The following is a 21,841-nucleotide window of genomic DNA, read 5'->3' on the forward strand; positions in this document are numbered from 1 at the left end:
TGCAAATATGAATGACGCGAATATCAATAGAGGATTCAAGAACTCGGTTCCAAAGGACTAATCGACACAGTGGAGGAGATCAAGAACGGGGGCCCTGGATCACTGTAGAAGGATTTGTCACCACAGTTACAATGAACGATTCAGTTTCTCGATGGAAAACTAAACTCTAAACAAAACCCAATTGTGTAGCAGCAGCGGCGGTTGTGTTTATAGTCTAAGACTCGACCTAGGGTTGGGGACGGCCAGGGGTTGGGCGCCCACAACTTGGGCTTAAGGCCCAACACGATACATGGCCAAGTTGGCCCAAATAGGTGACGCAGCACCTTGCCATGGTCACACAGAATGATCCACGGACCTTCTGGAGCTGGGACCAGATTTAAAACGACGGCGTCGTCGTCCCCTTTCCAATGCATCCAAGAACGGCCCATTTCGATGTCGTATGACGAAGTTATGACCGAAACAGTGATGACGTGTCTGCTGAATCCGAGGGCGACGTGGCAGCTGAGTTGGGAACGAATTAGAACTTAGGGAAGACCATGGCGTCGGTGTGTCCAGCGTGGCGATGTCCTCATCATCCTCCCCTTCTCAAATTGGAGTCATCCTCGACTCCATCTTGGCAATGTCCTTATCATCCCCTCCTTGTAGAATTGGAGTCGTCCTCGACTCCATCCCATCATCAGCGAACTCCTGTAAAAGGTTAGTGACAGCAGGCAATGCACCAGACATAAAAGGTTGACAAAACATAGTATAACATGGTGCATCAGGATTATCACATAACTCAGCAGTAGCAGGAGTTGTAGCAAGAAAAGCACCTCCTTTTAACTTAATCCCATTATTTTTAGCAATGTCTGTTGGAGGTTTATTTTTTATCTCATTAGCATGTTTAATAATATCCGTAGGAGACAAAGGCAGCAATGTAATTTTCTTGTCCTTATGTATGATAGTGTATGTATTAGTCCTACCATGGTGTAAAGCATCATTATCAAATTCCCATGGGCGACCTAACAAAATGGAACAAGCTTGCATAGGGACAACATCAAAATCAGCAGTATCATGATAAGAGCCTGTGAAAAAGCTAATGCGTGCTGATTTAGTTACCTTAGTCGTACCACTATTATTGAACCATTAAAGTTTATATGGATACGAATGTTGTCGTGTGGTCAAGCCAAGCTTATCAACCAAATCTGAACTCACCAAGTTATTGTAACTCCCGCTATCAATGATAGTGAGAACACGACAACCCTGCACAATGAGATACATGTGGAACAAATTGTGGTGTTGGATCTTCATCTCTTCTTCATGACCCACACGTGTACTCAACACACGCTGCACAAGAAGGCTAGGGTAGTCCGCGGCAGCAGCCACGGAGTCAATGGTGATGGCCTCCTTGTCATGATCGCCCTTGGTGGGATCTGCATCAATGTTAGCAGCAAGGGCTAAATCATCTTCAACATCACTAGCACTTACATATCCATCCTCGGTAGCAATGAAAGCGCGACGACTGGGGCATTCCTTCATGACATGTCCCATGCCTTTACATCGGTGGCAAATGATTTTAGAGCTGGACGAGGAGGAGCTAGTAGAAGCACCCGGAGTGCCACCTTTCTTCAGCTGTGGAAACTGCACATTAGACAATTTACTTACCCTGGAAGAAAATGGAGGTGTAGATGGCTGTGGTGCAATAGGAAGCTTGGGCGTCTCCGGCTCGGAACGCTGCTAAAAATTCCTCCCATTGTTAGACCTAAAAGGCTGGTGTTGTTTGCGTCCCTGTACTTCTCGTTCGGCCTTAATAGCAAGATGATATAATTGGGAAAAATTACACCATTCTTTGTAATCAAGTATGTTCTGTATATCATGGTTTAAACCACCAAAAAATCTAGCACTAGCATCATCATCATCTTCATTTATACCACAACATGCTAAACCAATAAGCAATTCTTGATAGTATGCTTCTACTCCTTTATCACCTTGTTTTAAAGTTTGTAGTTTCAAACGTAAATCACGTTGGTAATAAGGAGGAACAAAATGAGATTTCATATGTTGCTTTAAAACATTCCAAGTTTGAGGCACAGCAGCAGCATTATTGGTATTGCAAAGATCACTCCACCAGAACAAAGCAAAATTAGTAAACTCACTAGTAGCAAGTCTAACTCTATGCTCAGCAGGAACATTATGAGAATCAAATTTTTGTTGAACAGCAAGCTCCCAATCTAAATATGCCTCTGGATCAACATTACAGCAAAAGGTGGTAGACTAAATTTAATTTTAGCAAAAGGATCATTATTACCATGATTATTACCTGCCATACCGCGACGATTGAAGTTGAGGCGGCGACGGGCACCACCGTCAGCATACGCATCTTCATCACCAAAAGCATCCGCATCTTCATCATCAGCACAATAAGGTGGAGGGCGTTGCTCAAGCTGTTCAATGCGGGTGACCAGATTGTTCACGTTGCGCGTCAGCTCGGTCATAAGATTGCGTTGTTCAGTCATGAACGTTGCAAGCTCGCCCTTGGACACGCACTCATTGAAGTCCGTCGGAGTTCCTGCCATGGTTAGAAGATAGAAAAAGACAACACCAAAGTATTATCCCTATCAACTAAAAGGAAACAAGTGGTGGTGATGGTGGTGAAAGTGGAATGCAAAATCACAAGCGGCTTACCACCGTCTTGCCTGTATTCTTACCAACGCCAAACAGGAGCAAAACCAAAGTGGCGAAGCAATCTGTTGTTGAGCGTGGGTAACAGTTGCAAGATGAACCTGTACTGACAGAAGAATATGTGGAGCTATGGGTAGGCACACAATATGACAGCAAGGATTAGCAATTAACGAGTGCAGAGTAGCGATTGTTCAATCTGGATCCAAAGTACAAATCATAGGTGCTGGCTAAGACGTGTCGAGACGTAGCGCAACAAGGTGAAAACAAAGGATGATCGAAAGAACTCACAGAACAAGCAAATAGCCTAGATATCTTCTTTTTCCTGAATTTTTCCCGGATTTTTCCAAAAGGCACTAGTAGGAAACAAACTTTTTTTTACTATTTTTTTATACTTTTCTCTAAACAAGGATCACAAAAGATGCAACCACAAAAATTGGCACCTACAACTGAGGTGGGATGTGGTCTACAGAAATTTAGCACGTTCTCTGAAAAGCGTGCAAAAACTTTGACAATTTTTTTTCTATATTTTCCCAAATTTTTTTGGCAATTCTGATGAAATCAAACAGGGCAAAGCCGAGTTTGGGTCGGGTCCAAATGGTGTCAAGAAGCTGCACAAAAAATTTCAGATTTTTCTGATAAACGAGCGAAAAGTTATGCCTGTTTTACCGAAGGTATCTCAAGGTATGTTTTCCGGGAGGCATAACACGGCGGCGGCAGTTAGGGCAAAGCGTCCCTAAACTCTAACACCGATCACAACAGTAGGTATTCGCCTGATGATGTAAGGAGGGCTACGATGCAGGCAAAATAAGAGCGGCTGGCAACCTATCTAGGGTTTGCGTGGCGGCGAGAAGTTACACAAGGCGGCTAGCGGGGCAAGTCGAGTAATGTGGTGGCTTCAACTTGTTGTTTGGGAATGGTGGATGGGATAGCGGCGGAAAACAAAATCACAGCAATGGGCGATTGAACTACGACCACGAACACAATCCTAAACCAGCAACAAGACTCGACCACGGACACAAACTCAACAACACAAATCTGAAACGAAATTGCAAAGGCACAAAGGGCGATAGGACAGCGGAAATTGAAATATTTTTGGACTTTTTATGGACTCTAGGTAATGAACAAATATGAATCTAAGGCAAACGAGATTATACCTCACGGTAAACCTGAAATATCTGATACCAATTGATGAGTACAGGCCCGATCTTCTGAGAGGTAGCCGGTAAGTTCGATTTGTGGAGATCTCGACGTTGGCGATCCGGCTTCAAATCAGACACAATTCAAACCCTGCAACCATTACACCACTGCTCCGTTGGTTATCAACCAAGCACAACTTGATTGACCTCACCAAGAAGGCTTTTCCTGCAAGCGAATCAAAGAGCACAAGCAAGAAGGTAAAACACGCAATCTGAAATTGCAAATATGAATGACGCGAATATCAATAGAGGATTCAAGAACTCGGTTCCAAAGGACTAATCGACACAGTGGAGGAGATCAAGAACGGGGGCCCTGGATCACTGTAGAAGGATTTGTCACCACAGTTATAATGAACGATTCAGTTTCTCGATGGAAAACTAAACTCTAAACAAAACCCAATTGTGTAGCAGCGGCGACGGCTGTGTTTATAGTCTAAGACTCGACCTAGGGTTGGGGACGGCCAGGGGTTGGGCGCCCACAACTTGGGCTTAAGGCCCGACACGATACATGGCCAAGTTGGCCCAAATAGGTGACGCAGCACCTTGCCGTGGTCACATAGAATGATCCACGGACCTTCTAGAGCTGGGACCAGATCCAAAATGACGGCGTCGTTGTCCCCTTTCCAACGCATCCAAGAACGACCCGTTTCGATGTCGTATGAGGAAGTTATGACCGAAACAGTGACGACGTGTCTGCTGAATCCAAGGGCGACGTGGCAGCTGAGTTGGGAACGAATTAGAACTTAGGGAAGACCATGGCGTCGGTGTGTCCAGCATGGCGATGTCCTCATCAGGAACTTAGGTTGCTAAACTTTTGTGCGATAGAACAATAGTAACACTTTCTAGGTGCAAGGGGTGAAGTGGGCTAACCATAGGGTTTAATTATTGCAAAGAATTTTTGAATTAGCCCAATTCACCCCCCTCTTGGGCATCTTGATGCTTTCAATTGGTATCGGAGCCTCGTGCTCACATATTTAGGCTTAACCACCTAGAGAAAGATGTCTCACGGGGATGGACCTCCTCCTATCTTTGAGGGGGATGATTTTCCTTATTGGAAAATCCGCATGGAGGCGTATTTAGAAGCTCTAGATGTTGGAATACTTAGAGCCGCCTCACAAGGATTCCCAAAACCTCAGGATCCCATGCACCTTCAAGGCAATGAAGTAAACTATGAGAAATGGAATGCAAAGGCTCAAAACACCATCTTTAGAGGCCTTTGCAAAGATGTGTTTAGCTGGGTGAGGAACCACAAGGACGCCCATGCACTATGGCCAAACATTTTTGTGCTCCATGAGGGAACTAAGTGCGAGTGTGAGGAATGCTATCATCTTGTTATAAAAAAGCTTAATTCTTTTGAGATGCTTCCTAAAGAGAGTGCTAATGAAATGTACTCACGCTTGAATGTTCTTGTAGAGGAAGTCAATGGGCTTGAACTTACTCAAATTCAATCATCTGATGTTGTGAGAAAAAATTTGAGTGTCCTCCCCATTGATAAATATGGGCATATTATGACCGTGCTCCATCAAGGTGATCTTTCCACCGCTACACCGACTCAAATCTTGGGAAAGATCAATGCTCATGAGATGTACATGCACATCACACAACAAGAAGGGCAAAGCAAGAATTGAGTATGAGAGCTCAAGTGATGATGAAGTCGATGATGCAAGTCTTGCTCTCATGGTGAGAAGAACCACCAAGATGCTACAGAAGCTCAACAAGAGTGGTATCAAGTTCGATGACAAGAAAAAGAAGTTCTTCACTAGCTCTAGAACAAAGCCAATCTCCGAGATGGATTGCTACAATTATGGAGAACTTGGTCATCTAGCACACCAATGCACAACAGCCCAAGAAAGACAAGTACAAGAATAAGAACAAGGGCAAGAAAGATGACTCAAGTGATGAAGATGAAAAGAAGAAGAACAAACCATATAAGAAGAAAGATGGCAAGAAGGACTTCCACAAGAAGAAGAAAAATGGGAAGACACACATCATCGGTGATTGGCTCACGGACATTGATTCATCAAGTTGCTCATTCGATGAAGATAGTGATAATGAGAAGGTGGCCGCCATTGTGATTGATTCTTCATCATCTTCACCAACACCAACACCATCATCCTCTACACACCTATGCCTTATGGTCAAGGGTGAACAAAAGGTATCAAATGATGATGATAGTAGTGGTGATGAACATGCTAATGATGATGATAGTGATAGTGATAGTGATGATGATGAATATGAAACACCTTCATATGATGATCTTGTTAAATTGCTAAATCAATATACTAGGATCATTAGAAAGACTAGAGCTAAGAATGACAAGCTAGAAGCTAAAAATGATTCTCTTTTAGCTAAATGTGATATAGCCGAAAAGGCTAGTGTTGAGCTTAGAGAAGCAAATAAAGCTATGTCATCCAAACTCAAGGAGCTCAAATCTTCTAAGAAAGAGCTTAAAGTTAAACATGATAAACTTAAGCGGATGCATAAAGAGCTCATCACTAGCCACAATATGCTAAAACAAGAATATACAACTCTCAAGATAAATCATGATAATCTTGTTATTGCTCAAGAATTTTTATCCAATGAGCCACATGATGCTACTAACGATGTTGTTAAGATTGATAAAGCTACATCATGTGATGATTTAATTGTTGAGAGCATTGAGCAAGGATCTAGTGGCAAAGGCAAGCAAGTGGTTGTGTCCGATCACTATGATGAGTATATCAAGATCAAGAATGAGAATGAGAAGCTAAAGAAAGATCTTGAGAAGCTATCAACCACCAACACCATTGTGCTACAAACTCTTGATCATGATGGTGACTTGATTCTTAAGAATGAGAAGCTCAAAGAAGAGAACAAGAAACTTAAGAAAGAGAAAAATAATGATGCACTCAAGGAAGAGAACAAGAAGTTCAAGTTGGAGAAATAGCACCTCAAGATTGGATTGACCAAGTTCACAAGAGGCAAGCATCTTCAAAGTGAGATACTAATGAACACCGTTATGAAGATGGATAGAAGTGGCATTGGGTACTTAGCAAACCAAGAGAAGAAGGCTCAAGCTCAACAACAACAACACAAGTAAAAGCCAAAGCCAAAGAGGTGTTTTGAGTGTGGACAAGAAGGCCACTTTGCCCATGAGTGTCAAACTCTACCACCACAACCCTTGCCCAAGCATGCTAGACCCTTTGCTTTCAATACTCATTACATGCTTAGAAAAGACTCTAATGGAAAGATGAAAGTTATGTTCTTAGGACCTCCCAACAAGAATGGGTCTAAGAAAATTTGGGTGGCAAAGTCACTTGTTGAGAAGGTGAAGGGCCCTCAATAAGTTTGGGTTCCTAAAGCTTGATCTCTTGTGTGTGGGTGAACTACAAGACCAGTGAAAGTCATTAGGTAATTGATAGTGGTTGCACACAATATATGATCGGTGATCCTCGTATGTTCACCTCACTAGATGAAGAAGTAGATGGACAAAAAAGAATCATATTTGGAGAAATTCAAAGGGAAAAGTTAAAGGATTGGGCAAAGTGGCAATATTAAATGATCATTTAATCTCAAATGTGTTATATGTTACTTCATTGGGCTTTAACTTGCTATCTGTTGGACAATTGTACAATCTTGGCTTTCAATGCCTATTTACCAAGAAGGAAGTGGTTGTATCCAAGAAAGATAATGATCAAGTGATATTCAAGGGATTTAGATACAACAACCTATATCTAGTGGACTTCACCTCTGAAGATACTAATTTGAAGACTTGCCTATTCACCAAAACAACACTTGGGTGGCTATGGCATAGAAGACTTGCTCATGTTACGATGAGCTCACTCAAGAAGTTAATAAAGAATGATTTGGTGAGAGGGTTGAAAGATGTGAAGTTTGAAAAGGACAAGCTTTATAGTGCATGTCAAGCTAGCAAACAAGTTGTAAATACTCATCCTACAAAAGCTTTCATGTCAATCACAAGAGTGCTAGAGCTTCTTCATATGGATTTATTTAGACCAACAACATATAAGAGTTTGGAAGGAAATCTTTATTGTCTTGTGATTGTTGATGACTACTCTAGATACACATGGGTATTCTTCCTTCATGACAAATCTGAAGTTGCATCATGCTTCAAGAAGTTTGCCAAGAGAGCACAAAATGAGTTTGAAGTAAAGCTCAAGAAGATTAGAAGTGACAATGGAAAATAATTTGACAACACAAACATTGAAGCCTATTGTGATGAAATTGGGATCAAGCATGAGGTCTTCGCAACATATACTCCTCAACAAAATGGTGTAGTTGAGAGAAAAAACCAGACATTGATCACACTAGCAAGAACAATGCTTGATGAGTACAACACTTCTAAAGCTTTATGGGTGGAAGCTATCAACACCGCATGCTATGCATCCAACCGCCTATTCCTTCAAAAGTTCCTTGACAAGACACTTTATAAGTTGCTCAATGGGAAGAAGCGGGATGTCTCCTTCTTTAGGGTGTTTGGTTGCAAATGCTGCATCTACAAGAAGCGGCAACACCTAGGGAAGTTTCAAAGACATTGTGATATTGGTTTTCTTGTTGGTTACTCATTAATGTCCAAAGCATATAGAGTATTTAATCATATCACCGGCTTGGTTGAAGAAACATATGATGTGGATTTTGATGAATCTAATGGCTCCCAAGGAGCACATGAGAATCTTGATGATGTAGGTGATGAACCATTGAGGGAAGCCATAAAGAATATTCTAGTTGGAGACATCAAGCCTAATGATAATGAAGATGATGTACAAGTGATCAATCCACCTTCTTCATCAAATGTGCTACAAGATAGTGATAAAGATGGGAGAGTAGAAAATAAAGACACTCATGTCTTCCATGAGTAAATGGTGGTACAAGCACAAGATGTTGATGCTCTATAACCTCCCCCTCAAGTGGTTGATAGAAGAAATTCACCTCTACTACAAGCTCATCCACAAGATCTCATCATAGGGAGTCCATCAAAGGGAGTAATGACCCGCTCTCAAAACCTTGCTGCGTTTATTGAATATCACTCTTTTATCACTTGCTTTGAGCCTACTAAGGTAGAAGAAGCTCTTCAAGATCTGGATTAGATAAACATCATGCATGAAGAGTTGAACAACTTCACCCACAATGAAGTGTGGACTCTTAAAGAGTGACCACAAGGTGCAAGAGTTATTGGAACAAAGTGGGTGTTCTGCAACAAGCAAGATGATCAAGGCATTGTTGTGAGGAACAAGGCAAGACTAGCTGCAAAGGGGTTCTCTCAAGTTGAAGGTTTGGATTTTGAAGAGACCTTTGCACCAGTTGCAAGACTAGAAGCCATTCATATCCTCCTTGTATATGTATCACATCATGAAATGAAACTATATTAAATGGATGTGAAAAGTGTATTTTTAAATGTCTTTATTAATAAACTAGTTTATGTTGATCAACCTCCCAGGTTTGAAGACCCTAGATATCATAATCATGTTTATAGGTTGTCCAAGGCGTTATATGGGCTTAAGCAAACCCTAAGAGCTAGGTATGAGCGCCTTCAGGACTTCCTCATTGAGAAGGGCATCACCATTGGGAAGGTCGACATCACACTGTTCACCAAGAAGCTTGATGGACATATCTTCATTTGTCAAGTGTATGTTGATGATATCATATTTGGATTATCAAATGAAGATTCTTGCAAAGAGTTTGGTGAATTGATGTCGAAGGAGTTCGAGATGTCCATGATTGGAGAGCTTACATTCTTTCCTGGTTTTCAAGTCAAGCAAATGAGAGAAGAGATTTTCATCTCTTAAGAGAAATACACCAAGGATCTTCTCAAGAGGTTTAAAATGGATGAATGTAAGCCAATCAAGACACCAATGCCACTCTATGATTGGTAGCTTGTTATATTTAACCGCATCTAGGCCCAACATCATGTTTAGTGTGTGTATGTATTCTAGATTTCAAGCTAATCCTGAGAAAACTCATTTGATTACCGTTAAAAGAATCCTTAGGTATCTTAAGCACACACCAAGCATTGGCTTTTGGTATCCCAAAGGAGATATATTTGAATTAGTTGGCTATTTCAATTCGGATTATGCCGGTAGCAAAGTTGATAGAAAAAACATATCCGAAGGGTGCCATTTGCTTAGGTAGATCACTTGTGTCTTAGTCCTCTAAGAAATAAAATAGTGTGGCTTTGTCCACTACCAAAGCAGAATACATTGCCATGGGTGCTTGTTGTGCACACATACTTTACATGAAACAAACTTTGCTAGACTATGGTGTAGTTCTAGATAAAGTACCTCTTTTGTGTGACAATGAGAGTGCGGTAAAACTTGCTAATAATCCGGTTCGACACTCTCGCACCAAGCACATAGATATCCGCCGTCACTTTCTTAGAGATCATGTTACTAAGAATGATATTTCACTAGAAGGTGTAAGGACCGAGGATCAATTAGCGGATATCTTCACTAAACCGCTAGATGAGGCAACATTTTGTTGGTTGAGGAATAAGCTCAATGTGCTTAATTTTAGCAATTTCACTAGAAAATGAGCTTGTGTTGTCCCTTGCATTGCATTGTAATATACAACATGTTTAATCTTTGATAATGCATATAGGGCTAGTCTAACATGGTTAAGATAACCGCCGAAAACCGTGTGAAGAAGCTTAAACTTGGATCAAACATGGCAAGCAACTAGAATTACTTTCAAGTATTGCATTGCATATGCATGAATGTTGTTTTGTCGTTTCTCTTCAAATCACCCTTTTATTGTCTATTTTCTTAAAAAGAATTATAGCCTAAGGCAAAATATTTTGAAAAATTTGAGGGTTTAAGAGAGGTCACTCACATCAGTCCCAATTGGTGTTTATTTGGATCTTATCGAAGTTGAGACTTGATTGGGAACAGGCAGCACGAAGAACCTTGAAGAATTGCTGAAAAGGAGTGATCGGACGCTGGACTAAACTCTGCTCCCCTATGTCCAGTCAGTTCATAGGAGGTGAACTTTGCTACAAAGGAGTGACCGGACGCTAAAATAGTGTTCTCCCTGCGTCCGGTCAGAAGGTGATCCTATGTTCGATCAAGAGAAGAAGATGAAGTTAGGATCGATCGGACTCTGGCTGTGTCCGGTCAGTTGTGATCGGACGCATCCAATCGTGACTCCAGAGGATTTGGACCTCTCTAGAGTTGACCGGACTCTAGATGGCAGCGTCCGATTGTTGCCACCGGAGCATCCGGTTAGTAGAAATCATGCGAAATTCGAACTCTCTTGTTTCCTTTTCTAAACCATCGGGGGCCACTATTTAATCCAAATCAAGCCGCGTCACGACCTAATTCAACAGCACTCATGCCAACATTGCCACATCGCCGCTGTGACCTCACCATCCTGAGCCACCGCGCCGCTTCCACACCACTGCACCGCTTGCCCCGCGCCCGTGCCACTACTCTAGCGCTTTTGAACCACCACACTCTGCGCCATCATGCCCTGCTCGCGCTGTGCCCATGCTAATCATGTGCCACCATGTTCGTGCTATCGGAGCTTGACTGTGCCGTGCCCTAGCACCTCTGCCTCATTGTGATCCACCACCGTGTTAGTGATCAGCCCGAGTCGTCGCGCCGCATTGCCTCACCAGAACCCTAACCCTAATTGCCTTCCTAGTGGTTCCCCAATTCATTCTTCTTCTCATTGTTTCGTCGGTTCATCAGGTAGCAAGCCCTCATTTCCAATTCTGTATCTAGTGCTTGCTTTCTTAGGGTTTTGTATCTCTAGATGTGTATTGAAATTATTCATAAATCTAATATATTCTAACATGCAGCGAGTCGATGTTGTTGAGGACACTTTGACAGTTGTCAGTTAACTCAGGGCCAAGCTCATGAGTACAGATCGAGGTCAAGACTCGGAAGTGTTAGTGATAGTTGGTTCTTGTTCGAGGTAGCATATCGCTTCAGATGGCACATGTCAAGAACACCGGAGGTTGTCCAGGTGATGAGGATCTGAGGCCTCCGCCTCGCTTGCCTACTGATGTGAAAGGCAAGGGGACAAAGAAGATCACGTCAAAGAAGCAGAAGTATGCAGATGCAGATAAAGCAAGAGTAGCCACAGTTGCAGCCACCACAGAGCATGCAGAGAGAGGAGGTGCTAGGAATGGAGTCTAGATTGCTGATCAGCTTTCACCTACACAGAGAGCAGCTATAGAGCAGGTTGAGCGTTGTCATGGTAGTCTAGCTAGGACTGTCATGCTTGAGGGACGACATGTTGCTTTGGAGGAGACTCAGCCTCAGGGGGAGCCACAACAGCAGATAGAGCAAACATAGGAGGCAAAGCAAACCGAGGAGGCAGAGCAAGCAGAGGAGATAGAGCAAGCACCTCAGCTTCGCCGCTCTAGTCATACCCTACCTAGGTGACACCAAGGGCAGAGACACAGCGGAGGGGTTCTTGTCTACCTCCTAGACCATAGGGTCTACCTCCAATGACTCATCTGGATTTGAGGGCCGCCACGACCAAATAGGTGCAGCAGCTTAGATTTATGTAGTTTGAGGATTGGTTCCCACCTAGGAGGGATGAGCATGCTTTAGAGGGGTTTTACACATCCACTATAGGAGGATTTTTATAATGCATATCTTAATAGTGGGGTTGCATTCAGGTCTCAGAGGGTCTGTTCTATTGAGGCCATAGTAGCAGTAGCTGGAGAGCAGATACATCCACACTTTTCTTACCTGCCAGGGCTAACAGATCTACTTAGATGGACAGGCATATATGTCCCATCTTAGGTTCAAGAGTTCTATGCTACATTGTGGATTGACCCAGCTCACAGGTTCATTCACTTTGCATTCAGAGGCCAAGATTATAGGCTGATGAGCTTTAGGGTTAGGGAGATACTTAGGCTATAGGTTTCACCCATCGGTATACATGAGGTTTGCTATGGACATACAGAGCCCCCTAGATGCCCTCACGATGGTCTTGTGCCTCCTATAGATCTGGTTCGCCCTTGCTTCATAGAGCCATTCGGTGAGGGGTCGAGCAGGACACCTAGGGATCTTACTCCTACAGCCAGACTGCTAGATGCTATCATGAGAAGGACCCTGCTACCAAGGATGGGATATCATGAGGGCTTGACTCGCATTTAGTTGTGGTTACTGAATGCCCTAATGTAGTAGATTGTCTTTGACGTATGGGATGTCATCCTTTCTAAGATGGAGAATACCCTTGTAGAGGGATTCAGAGGACATAGACAGCTGCCTTATGCTCACTAGATTATATTTCTGATTCACAGGGCCTGTTATAGTGAGGCCTCCAGAGATGTTGGTAGAGTATTCTGGTGCTACTATAGAGTTCTCTGTATATAACTTGACCCAGATGCTCTATCACAGCAGGCTGAGTGCACCTAGACAGTCGTGCTGTCGCCCAGAGGTGCCAGAGACTGTAGCCCAGTAGGATGAGATTATCAGAGGCATTACAACTACAGAGGAGGAGCATTTAGATGCTCAGCAGGAGGGTATGGATAGAGAGCGACCCCAGCGATAGTTTAGATAATGACTACTAGGATATCGCTCAGATGTCTCCTTGACAACATGACCATGAGGCTGGTAGCTCTAGTTCAGCTCCACCTGCACCGTAGATAGACCCCGCTTTATTTGCTATCCTTGAGCAGATGAGGCAGGATCAGGCTCGTCAGGCCCAGGAGATAGCAGGTGCTCTAGCATAGGTTTAGGCTAGACAGGATGAGTTCCAGCGACAACAGCAGGCTATACAACAGCAGCAGTAGGCCATGCAACAATAGTAGCTTCTTCTGTAGCAGCAGTTACTTGGATTCATGTAGCATGTTGTTACTGCTATTGGGGCTCCACCACCACAGCCTTCACCCTAGATTGGTCAACCTGCCACCACTTCACAGACTCTAGCTTTATAGCCCAGTGGGCTTCAGAGTTAGGAACAACTAGCAGCATAGTTTCCTTCACCTACAGAGTAGGTGTCCCAGTGGTTTGCCTCGCTAGTGCAAGCCCCATAGTTTTCACCTCTATAGACGGGCTTCACACCAGCACAGACTTCCTCGCTGCTAGCGCTAGATACCATAGTTTCTAGGAGCCTTGGTGCTACCTTCTGTGAGTTGATAGGGCAGCCTACTCTACCATATCTACATGTCCCTGGACCTTCCATAGTTGCTGTCATAGAACTGACCAATTTATAAGAGCACAAGTACAAAAACAATCACCGAAATGATCAAATTCTTGCACTTGAGCCCATATAAACCCGGTAGTCAACTGAAACCACGAAGGATTTCAAACCAACTTACATACAACCAAGATCACAGTAATTCAACATAACACATCACACGTTACAATATTTCACAAGCAGTTTGCACATAGATTACAACACCTTAGAGTCATAGTTATTACAAACCAAGTCTTGTAAAGTAGCGGAAGCAAATAGTTTAACTCACACACATTAGTTCAAATACAAGTACCAGATTGCTGATCACATCCCACAAAAGCATTCAGATAAGATAAACAGAGATCATGTCCGTGATCTAGTCTTCATCACCCACCGGGTGGAGACAATACTTACAGAAGCCTTGATAAAGAAGGTCATCTACAACAAGAGGGAATAAACCCTGAGTACGAGAATGTACTCAACTAGACTTACCTGTCGGAAACCAAAACAAATGACACCAAGGATCATGCATAGCTTAATTTAGTGGATCTGGCTGACACTTCCTTTTTGCGGAAAAGCATAAGTAATAATGATCAACTCTTAACCTGAGCTAGCAGTGACTTTTAGCCATTAACCTATCATCTATATTAGCACCTACACTAAGTAATCATTTGATTAAGATGTAAACATTAATAACCATAGCAGGTATAAATCGTGGCAACATTATCATCATCCATTTAACCATATCGTTAAATTAATTGAATCTATGTTGCCGCTGCTCAGTCAAGTTCTCACTATCCAGGAGAGACGACGATTTGAATTGATTCCTATCCAGCTGGAGGGGTATTCCTAAACACAAACCCTACTTCCCCCATCAGGGTCATAATCAAGTCACCTTTGGCATAATTCAGGAGTCGCGAGTCTAAACAGATCGGCATTCTCAGAGAACCACTCTGCCAAGAGTGATCGGGACTCTAACCCGCCTTGGGCTTACACCAATGGCTCTCCGCACATCCTTACTACCTCCAAAATGCATGCCACTGCTCGCGTTCTTGGCCTAAGTCAAGCTACTAGGCTTCATGGTCGAAACGAGTTATCCGGCCAGCTAAGTGTTAGGCTACGTTCAACATGACATGAGGACATACATTGTATCGGTCCTTAAACGACACAGACGGAGTCACTATGTCCAACCCTACACAAGACTCCACCCGGTCTTCATTCATTATTAACATGGTTCTTTTCCACGATAGCAAATATAACCAACCATGATCCACCTCATCCTAAAGCTCGTAGGTGACAGGAAATCACCTGACTTCTACTACACTAAGCATGGCTAAGCATTTAACCCGTTCCTGAAATTAAATAGGATTCAAGTGCGATATCTGGACAAGGATAGATATATAATGCAACAATTGGTTCCAACCAATTCCTATACTTAATGCATCATCAACAATAAAAGATACTCAAGATATTTGTAAAAACATGGGAGACTTAGAATGCTCTAGAGCTTGCCTTTCAGGAAAGAGGATGGGTGGTGGTCAGGGCACTCGGGCAACTCCTCCTTGGCGGCTGCTTCATCGATTACCTGGACCTCGGGCTCCTCCTAGCTCGCTCCCTTGAACTCTAGAAGTGTCACTCCCTCCGGCACACCTATTGTATATATGCACAAGATAAATATCATGGATGCACATGAACGAAGTTAGAAATTCTCGGGGAATGCACATGCTTACTGCAGTCCACATTTTCTGACTTAAGCTCTATTCAAATCACTTTAACTTACCAAGTTTATACAACCTAATGCACAATTGCTCATCTTCAGTTAAGGACCTAGCACCTGCACCTAAGCATGTTATCAGGTTAGGCTAGCACCTAAACAATCCACAAGAACATTGCAACAAAGCATACACACAAACATTCGTATTTCAAAAAAACAGGAACTATGCAGTGGTATAGTAAACTGATCATAACCGGAGATCTACAAATCAAAATGATAGGCAACAAGACAATTTGGAAAGCTTATGAAATTACCTACAGTTCATTTTTAGACCTCAAGGCATGATTCCAAACTTTACCAGGTCGCATTTACAGAACCACATAATCAGGTCCAAACATGACACAGAGCAAACAAAATTGTGATCCAACTTTGAATGACTGTAGCTCCTAAACTACTAGGCCAAATGCCACCAAATTTTGATAGGAGCTAGATACATACGTTATCTACAACTTTTGTATTCACCACTTTCCCAGCAAACTAAATTATCATGTTGAACTTTGTAAAGTTCCTAAAACTGTCCAGAAAGACATAATGCAAGAAAATATTTATTAACTTATATTGTAAACATATAAATGGACAAAATCAACTATACTAACTCATCACACATATCAAAATAACACCAGAAAGTAAAGTGTTCAACACCAATTCATTTCTTTTAATGCCTTTCTTAATTTATTTAATTATTTAAGAGGAATGATAAACATATATAAAAACTACACCATTTAATCTCCAAACATTACAATAGGTACTACATGCTCTAAGTAGGCTACTATAAAAATTTCACATCATTTGAACAAGTATAACATCCTACACAAAAATGACAAGGCATAAAAGCTTAAAATGACATAAATAGGAAATCCTAGTGAAAAGTGTCAAGCAACTAGCATTTATATTTTTCTTAGCATCCTTAAGGTACTAGGACAACCTCCAATAAATTTCATGGATATTGGATTCATAGATTAATTACTAAAATTCATACAAGGATCATCCAATGGTAAAAGGAAAATCTATAACTCAAAAACTATACATGCACTGACTCTTAAATTTTTACCAGAGCTTCTACTCATCAAGAAGAGCTCACCATCAAAATTTCATAATTTTTGGAAGCACAAGAACTCAAGATATAAATTAAACAAGTTTGCATTCATTTAAAAACACATTTCTAGTTTCAATTTAATTCTTCTAGTAATTCTACTACAAGTGTTCATGTTATATTTTTCCTAAATACTACACTTCACCATGATCCTAACAAAATTAGAACCACTCAATTTGGATCTACAAAACTAGAGATACAAATGTTACAAAACAACACTCAAATCTGAACAAATGAACTATCCTTCAAATTTTAAGTCACTGACAGGCGGGACCTAGCGGTCAGTAGGGCCCCGCATGTCATCGGCACCAAAACAAGGGAGGCAGTCTCGGGATAGCGTAGGACGGCGCTAGCTCACTGGCGGTGAGGACTTCGGCTGAGGACAAGGGCACCGCGCGTGCTTGCCTCGACTGAGATGAACCTAAACATGCCCTCCCCTCAACCGCTACTGAGCTTGAGCTAGGACGGCGGCGTGCATGGCGGACGGCGGAGCGTCTCGATGGTGCTCTGATGAGGTCCAGCCATGTAGGGCACGGCTAAGCTCGGTACCGAGCTTCTAGGGCTCACGGGGAAGCTTAGGGAAGGAAGAAAAGGGAGTGAGAAGGCTCCGGTGGTGGTCAGCCACGGTGAGCACAACTCCGGCGAGGTTCGGCCGGTGGCGGAAACAAAAATGCAGCCTCTACCTTGGTTCCTTGGCTCAACGGTGAGGTGGATGAGCTAGAGGAGACTATAGTGGAGTTGTGGGCTAGCTAGAGGTAGTGATTTTGCGGTGGCGAAGGAGCTCGGCAACGACGGCGTGCTCGGCAGCAATGGCGGAGGCGGAGCGACTGCTGCGGGAAGGAAGGAGGAGACGAACTGAGGAAATGAGACGCTGGGAGGGCAGAAGGACATGACCTCTTGCGGTGGACAGCAGGCAGTGGCGCCAGGCCAGCCACAGCGCATGGCGGCCATGTGGCGGCAGAGGCCTGCGGTCGGTCGACACTGTAGCTGTCTGAAATTTTTGTTTCAGTGTACAATGGTGCCAACTGACAGCGCAATTTCATCGATCCATATCTTCTAAACCATGGTGATCTAGGTCATGATGTAGTTGACAAAGTTAGAGATCTACATGAGGGCTACAACTTTTACAATTGGAGCTCGAGCTGGTTCGGCATGGTTTGGGAGATACAAGGCTCCAAACATCGACACATGAAACTGAAAACCAGTTCCTAAGACTAGAAAATTTCAGTTTCTAAATAGACCTCAAAACTAACTTGTGGGCCCTTTTTGAAGCATGTTCTACACATTTTCATGAGATGGTCATAAAATAACTTTTGTTCCTTATAAAATTTGCTACAACTTTGCTTTAGGTTGCTTAGACATGAAAACACTCTAAGCTATACTTTTTAAATAGTCAAACAAAAGAGCTCTAGGGGTCAACACAAGTCAAACCATTACTTGAAAGCATAATTAGACCCTATGGTCAACATGAACATTGTTCCTAATGACATTCTAAGTGTAGCTAAGTTGTTTAAGAGGATAATTAGCCACACCACACATTGATCACACCAAAATCAAGCATCACATGCATTGAAACAAGGAAAAATAAGTGAATTGCTACTTTTGTTTCAAAGCCATGTTTCATATGTTTCATGAGTTTGTTGCATGGTACTACCTAACCATGTTTCACTAAAGTGAGTTGCACATGTTACACTTGAGTGTTGCACACTATTCATTTCCTAAAACAAACACACATGGAATATAAACACATGTTGCAATGTTTCAAGAGCATGTTCCAAACAATCCAAGCTCATGAATGGATGAATGATGCTCATGTTTATGAAATGCAAGTGCAAATATGGAAGCCAAACACCTAGGGTGTTACAGTTGCACCTATTACCTAGGACTATAGAGATGCTCCCTTCCTCAGTTGCATCATCAGAGCCACCTGCCATAGTTATACATGCAGAGTCATAGGCCGCACCTAGTCCCTGATCCGACCCAGACTGCTTCAGCATAACTTCTAGCTATAGAGGGTCAGACTGCTTAGAGCTCAGGATCAAATGATGATGGCACATAGTTCTAGCTTCGCTCCTCACACCTCAGCGCTCGACTCGTCCACTGTAGCCCCACCGACCGACCCTTAGGTTTTGATGTTTGACGCCAAAGGGGGAGAGGGATCGAGTATGTTAGACTTAGGGGGAGCAATACTTTTAGGGGAAGATTATCTATTATATTTGGCTTTTTATATGTGATATACTATTATGCATTCATGTGTTTACTTTCATGCATCGAACTATATTTATGTGATGTGATATCTACAGTGATCGTGATATTTATGTGATATGTGACATGTGTGCTCTCTATTTTGAATTATCTATATGTCATATCACTTGTGCTATGCTCATTTGCTTTGCTTCCGTGTTTTACTCCGATGCAAATGAGCTTTATTACTTGTACTCATGTTTATTTCATATCTATTGAGTACATCATGTTGGCTTGGGTCATATAAGCTTGCCTAACTTCCTTTGTTCTTATAGTCATAAGCTTATATGAACCAAGCATATTGAAAACCTCATCTCTTACATATACTCGAGGTGGTATTGTCATCAATCATCAAAAAGGGGGAGATTGAAAGCATCTAGGCCCCTAGTGGGGTTTTGATGATTAATGACAATACGAGATTACTATGACTAATGTGTGTTTTGCAGATGTAATTAAGTTAGGTTATGGTAATGGCAATTGATTAGGCAATCATGGTTGTTATGCCCCTACAATGGAAATCATTTCAGTTTTCAAATGATGGACAACAAGGTTAATGATGGACTAGTTCTAAGTGTCATTTGGTATTGAAGAGACACTTAGAGTAGTTTAGGACTTTGTTTTTCCTTTAGGCCGTACTATTAAGGGGGTATGGACGGGTAGCTTGACCTAGGTGAGTCTAGTGGATTAGTTGTGGTGCACACTTGTCAAATCTAGCACTAGATAGCACCTAAAAAGCCCTTAGATCAATTGGAGCAAACTTCATTCACATATGATTGCTGAGTTGGCAGTCAATGGAGGGTCAAATGTTGACCAGACAGCTGGTTCTGGTGTGACCAGGACAGTAGGCGCAGAGTCCTAGTCAGTTCATTTGATCAAGGTGAAGTCATCTGGACGTGACTGGACTGCTGAGAGGTGAGTGACCGGATGCTGGGTGCCAACGTTCAGGTCGACTCCAGTAAGGGTCGAGAGAGGGAAAATCCTGATCGAACGCATCTAGTCAGTGCTGACCGGACGCTGGTTAGGTTCCGACTACTGATCGGGCGCTGAGCAACAAAGTGACCGGACGCTGAGTTCTAGCAGTCCGGTCAACATCAGTAAGGTTCTAGAGGACTAGTTTTTATGACCGAACACTGGCCAGCATCCGGTCACAACTTAACTACTCAGCTACGGGGAGAACTGATCAGAGCATCCGATCATCTTGACCGAAGCGTCCGGTCACCCTACAGAGGCACATAATGGTTCGTTTTGAATGAGGGGTTATAAATACTTCCTCTATTCACTTAAGGGATCACTTTCGCTCATTCCAACAGCTGAGAAACACCCTTGAGAGTGCCAAGAAGAGCAATGTTCCTAGTGATGTGATTGAGATTTGAGAATCCTAGGAGAGATGCCTCATTAGTGAAAGCAAGAGTAGCAAAGTGTGCATCCACCCTTCTCATTAGGCTTGTCAGTGGTCAAGTGAGAGTTCATGCTTGTTACTCTCGGTGATCACCATCACCTAGATGGCTTGGTGGTGATTGAGAGCTTGGTGATCATCTGGTGGAGCTTGTAGGATGACCCAACTCAAGTTGTGAGCGGTTGTGGGATGATTCATCACGATGGGAGTGTTGAAGAATCAACCCGTAGAGAGCACTTGATCCTTGCGTGGATCAAGAAGGAGCTACACCCTTACAGCGGGTGCTCCAACAAGGACTAGTGGGGAAGTGGTGACTCTCTAATACCTTGGCAAAACATCACCGTGTTCCTCCTTCTCTCTTTACTTTGAGCATTTACTTTAAGCAATTCAATTCATGTCTTTATATTCATAGAATTGTCATGCTAGAGTAGGATTGGAACATAGGTTACTAAACTTTTGTGCTGATAGAACAATAGTAACACTTTCTAGGCACAAGGGGTGAAGTGGGCTAACCGTAGGGTTTAATTATTGCAAAGAATTTTAGAATTAGCCCAATTCACCCCCCCCTCTTGGGCATCTTGATCCTTTCACACTCAAGTTAAACCATGATACCAGAGACCGTACCCTGTCACCTACAGGAACAGTACTCTATAATAGCCTTGATATAAATAGTATTGTAGGCACCAACATTTTCCTCTATAGTATTGTGGGCGCCGTTAACTTCCATATGATAAGGCCACCCACATGCCTCTAGGCATCGATAGTGTTATGGGCGCCAGGATTTATCGTATCAAGTGAACATGGTGAAACTCCTCACATGCCTCTGGGTATCAACAGTATATGTAGGTGCCAACATCTGCCATACCCAAAACAAGACGACGTAACCTCCCACATACAACCGACATCCAACAGTGTTGTAGGGCGCCTACCATCCTCCTGTACCCACTGACAGTGGGCAACAAGACTTAGAATCATACAAACTCTCTCCCTCTCACTTGTAAGGCCATCCCCTTCATCTATAAAAGGGGATGCGCTCTCTCCCAAGAGACTAAGTTGATTCAAGTTCATACAAGTCATTCCAGATTCATTAGATCAACCAAGTTCACTAGCTCACAACCACAGAACCGCCAGGTTTGGACCTCAAAGCACATGCTTGAACACTTAGCTCATAGAGGAGCTTCTATCGCTCTCGACCCTTCCGATCAGAGTTGACCGGACCTCTCGTGCACCCCATCTTTCTCCTTCTCGTTTGTAACCCCATTGCAAACTTCAAGCACCTAGGCTTAGGAATAAAGTCACCGACCGACTCAAACTAGGCACGTAGGGCACATTGCCTAAACCAGTATAAA

Source organism: Miscanthus floridulus, chromosome 1 (assembly GCF_019320115.1).
Source record: "Miscanthus floridulus cultivar M001 chromosome 1, ASM1932011v1, whole genome shotgun sequence".
In the NCBI taxonomy this organism is placed as follows: domain Eukaryota; kingdom Viridiplantae; phylum Streptophyta; class Magnoliopsida; order Poales; family Poaceae; genus Miscanthus; species Miscanthus floridulus.